This window comes from Vitis vinifera, chromosome 12 (genome assembly GCF_030704535.1).
Source record: "Vitis vinifera cultivar Pinot Noir 40024 chromosome 12, ASM3070453v1".
NCBI lineage: Eukaryota > Viridiplantae > Streptophyta > Magnoliopsida > Vitales > Vitaceae > Vitis > Vitis vinifera.
Genome location: NC_081816.1, coordinates 11449857 through 11455000, shown reverse-complemented (window position 1 = coordinate 11455000; position 5144 = coordinate 11449857). Strand labels below are relative to the sequence as shown.

General features: G+C 32.7%; 1 pseudogene; it reads right to left on the bottom strand.

Moving 5' to 3' along the window:
* The window catches only part of LOC100263577 (uncharacterized), a 4704-nt pseudogene extending 4474 nt beyond the window's left edge, over positions 1 to 230 (bottom strand).
* Positions 231 to 5144: the final 4914 nt, after the last annotated feature.

Below are 5144 nucleotides of genomic sequence, written 5' to 3'. Positions count from 1 at the left end.
TAGTCATCAGAATCATCAGTGCGCGCACGCCTTCCTTGCCTTCTAGCATTAAGGGCTCTTTGGGTACACTCCTCTCACAAATAAGCGATAACAGTGTCTTGCCTACCCATCCAATCCCGAATATCATTAAACACCACGTTCATGCGTTCAAACTGTTGTTGCATAGCCTGCAACATGAGGGATGACTCCTCCCCTCCTTCCTTATTTGATGTTTCGCCCCTAGAAGACATATTTTTTAAACTACAAGAAAAATGTTAGAAATAATTCCTCACAACACTCCCTCACGTGTTTGCACTCACACTCATGTTTCACTCTTAAATTGGCTTTTTCCCGATATTAGTCTCACACTCTCTTGCCTTTTTCCACTCGTAGCTCCCCCTTTTTAGTTCTGCTTAAACTAATAAACTTGATCAAGAAATTCATCTTGTAGTATCTAAACTAATACCAATGGTAAGAAAATATGACAGAAACACTAAATCAAAGGAAGAGGACAAAAGAAAATAATATTTTGATTTGAGAGAATTGAAACTATACTCAATATTTTTTTTTCTATTTCTTTTTTCTAAAGTTTTTTTTTTCTCTTTGGAGCTTGGTGCATGATTTTAACCTAGTGCACGTAAAAAAAATAAGAACGAGGAATAAAGAACACAAAAGGAACAAGATAGGATGATAATAGGAAACAAAAGATAAAGGGATAGAAAACTGATTTTAGAACCTGTGCTCTGATACCAAATGATGCGAACCTCAATCGACACGATTTGAGACCCAACAAACAGTATTGGAATAATTGCCCAAGAAAGCTAAAATACAGATTTTTGATAGAACCCTGACCCAACGTTCATAAGTGAAACGCGAACCAAAAGTATAAGTAACAGACCTTGACCCAATGATTACAATGGAATCACGAACCGAATGTATAAAGTTTGAACGCCACAAGGAAGAATCCCTAATAAGGTCAAAGTGTTTGAAGAACCAAAAGAAGAGCAAAGCCTCACCTTTTTTTTATTCAATAAAAAAATATTCCCCTATTACAATGAGTGCGTGCTATTTATATGTCATGAAAAAAACTTACTAAATATTAAAACCCTAAACTAAAAAAGGTACTAAATATTAAAATCCTAAATAAAAGGTTGATTTGGTCTGAAATTAGCAGATCCAAAATAGGAAAATAGCTAAAAAAACATTCTAAATAATAAAAGCCTAAAATTAAGGTAGATTTGGCCTGAATTTAGAAGCTCTAGAATAGGAAATAACTTATATGAAACTGAAAAGTCAATCAGTCATTAATCCATGCCATTAATCACGCCCAATCAAGCCAAATTAACCCTCAATATATTGGATTAAATTTATTACACCTTCATCTTCCTTTGGGCCAAACTTGGAATGTCCTGCGTTAGAATCAGCCCAAATCTCTTGAATTAGCCCATTAAGTGCTTCTTTGATCTTCTTAGATCTTGCTTTAGTAATAGGCCCAACTGGAACATGCAATGGATCCTTGAATGCTTGTTGATTCTCCTTAAGCAATGACACATTAAAGCATTTAATGAAATCATAGAAATGACATGAAATTTCCAATAAATGTTTCAAGGAAAGAAATTAGATACACTATGGGATAGTATAAAATTCCCTACCTTACACCAACTTCCTTTTTGTGTTTCTTCTAAGTAGGCAATCTTTGCCTATAGGAACTGAAATGAAAGAACATAATTTAGGTTTCCTAACCATGAAAATTTATATAGTTTGTTGTTGCTAATTTTTAATTCTCATATTCTCTAATCTATATACCTACAGGTTTTCAAATCAAATTTGAATTGAATTAAACAATATTTACAATGCATATTAATTTCCCTAATTAATTACCAAACACTAATTGTTTTGATTTTCTTAAAGCCTAACCCATTAATAACCTAATTAATCACATGTTACTAATCTATTTTTCAATCAAACCAAATTAAACGAAGATTTATGCTTATCTTACCACTAATAAAATACTTAAGTTAAAATCCTTTAATCCTTAATTAATTGTGATTTTTAATTAAAATGGGTTTATAGCTAATTACACTTAACTTTTACACAAATTTTACCGTTAATTTGTTTCAACATACCATTAGGAACCAAAATAAACAAAAATCACAAAATTAAACAACTTGCTTACCTCAAATCTACACTTTCTCTCTCTAGATTCTTTCTCTAACCCAAGTTGCAGTAGGTGAAATGGTGGAAAAAGAGTTGTAGCCCCCTTATAAAGGGATCTCCATGCAGCCAAGCACGAGGTGGTAGCCCACATGGCTGCCACCAATCCACCCAAGTAAGAGGTGGCATTCCACTAACTCCAATTAGGCCTTTTTATTATAAAAAATAAAACCCATTAGTCCTTTAGGTTTTCATAACCCTAATCAGCCCCTAAGAACCTAATAAGCATTCTTAAGTCATTAACTAATCCCACTTAAACTTAATCAAAGTTTAATTCATAATTAAATAGGATTAGCACTAAACTAGTTTTAACATCTAATTAAGCATTCTTAAAGTTAAGTAGTAAGATAATCATTATTGCCTATTTAATTCATTAGTACTAGGTATTACAAAAATCCATCTCTCTATGAGGAGGTAAACATGGCAATTCTTTTGGAAAAGCATCAGCAAATTCACAAAACATTGGAATGCAATCTATAGTTATCTTTTTTTTTGCCTTCTCCCAACATATTAAAAAGAAAATAATGTAAACCATCCTTTCTTGACCACTTGTCATCTAGGTTTCGAATTAATGGAATAAATGTAAGCCTTTTGTCACCATAGAAGCTTAAATATGAACCAGAAGAGATTTGGAATGTTACTTTCTTCAAATAACAATCTAATACAGCATGATGCCATTCTAGCCAATCCATCCCCACAATTACATCAAAGGATGAAATATCAAGAAGAACCAGATATATTGTAACTTCAAGATCCCCAATATAAAGTACACAAGCATTACACACCCACTAGGTTTCCACCTTACCACCCATAGGAGTCTCAACACATAATGAATAATGAAGGGGAACAAATTCTATGTCTAGCATGGAGGCACATGATGCAGAAATAAAAGAGTGGGTAGCTCAAAGATCAAATAAAACATGTGCCCAAGTGCTAAAACATAAGATCATACCTTTCACTAAGGCATTTGACTCTGCATTTTGTGACCCCAATGCATAAAATCTCCCTTGTTGTCCTTGCTCTAGCTTCTGTCCAGGCTTCCCTCGTCTAAAGTTGTAACAACTAGTACCAATGAATTAAATAGGCAATAGTGATTATCTTAGTACATAACTTTAAGCATGATTAATTAGATGTTAAAACTAGTTTAGTGCTAATCTTGTTTAATTATGAATTAAACTTTGATTAAGGTTAAGTGGGATTGGTTAATGACTTAAGCATGCTTATTAGGTTCTTAGGGGCTGATTAGGGTTATGAAAACCTAAAGGACTAATTGGAAATTATGGGTTTTATTTTTGAAAACTTGAAGGACTAAAGTGCAAAATTGGGAAATTGGAGTTTGTGGAATGCCAGCTCCTACAAGCCACCTCGTGCTTGGCTACTTAGAGACCCTTTTAAAAGGGGCTACAGCTCGTTTTGCACTAGTTCACCTATAGCAACTTGGGTTAGAGAGAGGATCTAGAGAGAGAAATTGTAGATTTGAGGTAAGCAAGTTGTTTATTTTTTTAATTTTTGTTTATTTTGGTTCCTAATGGTATGCTGAAAAGAATTAACGGTAAAATTTGTGTAAAAGTTTAGTGTAATTAGCTATAACCACGTTGTAGTTAAAAAAAAATTACAATTAATTAAAGTTTAAAGTATTTTAGTTTAAGTATTTTATTAATGGTAAGATCGGCTTGAATCTTTTTTAAATTTTGTTTGATTGAAAAATAGATTAGTAAACAGGTTATTAATTAGGTTATTTGGACACTTGGGATTTGTTAATAGTTTAGGCTTTAAGAAAATCAAAAGAATTATTGTTTGGATTAATTGGGGAATATGTGAATTTAAAAAAAATTAGTAAGAAAGGAAAATTTCATAAGATTTAAGAGAATAAATTTTAATGGTTAGGAAAACCTAAATTATGTTGTTTCATTTCAGTTCCTCATAATAGAAGAAACACAAAACTATAAACTTTTATAAATAAATATTACTGCATTTTTTTTTTGTTGAGAAAATCGCTTTTAATTAGTTAAAGGGAAATTTAACTAGGTTGTACCTAAGGTACATTAAGGAAGTACCTTTACACTATTAAGGTAGTATCTAAGGTTCCAATTGACTAACCAATCACAACATAATAATGGCATGCTTGTATCTGGAATGCAATTAAAGAAATTGTGTCTTGAGTAGAAAAGTTCTAACAACGTTCATCTTCAAATGATGTTCTCCATCTTTAATGAATGCCAAAGCTAGGTCATATTAACATAACTCTTCGGGACATGGGCTTAAATAGAAGGAAGGGTTCTGCTCACGGTTTGTCCTCTCCGCACTTTTCACTAAGAGTTGTGATGGAAGGGAAATGGAGATCCAATATAATTAACATGAATCATAAAAACTTGCGTTCTTTACCATGTATGTATGTCCTCACCACTTCCAATTAGCTAATTATAGGGCAAGGGACCAATATTCTGCATCCATTTATAGTGACATGTAGAAGAAACATATGCTACATATAAAGAATACACTGTCTATAACTGAATAAATTCTTCCTTAACAAGTTATATACTTTTTGCTAAAATAACATGTTGATGCATTACCAGCATCACCGTCATAAAACAATCTTACATAACAACCCATCCATGTTAGCAAATAAATGCAAAATAGATTTATATCTTCCCTTCAATCAAATGATTCCAACTACCATGCAAGTGGTAAATCACTTCCAAGCATTTATCATGGTCCCATATCTAATGCTGCAAAAGAAGAGGTCTAATATATTGATACAAACATATTGGCAAATTATCATAACAAAACTAAACTAGGGTTACAATGAGATTTTTATAAGTAAAACCAGTCCAATATAGGATGCCTAAAACAAGGGTGCTAACCAAGTACTCACAAGTCACAAAGTTCACGTTTTAGGGGGTAGGGTGGGGTTTGGAACAGGGGGTTGCTCACCATGGCTCAACATCTAC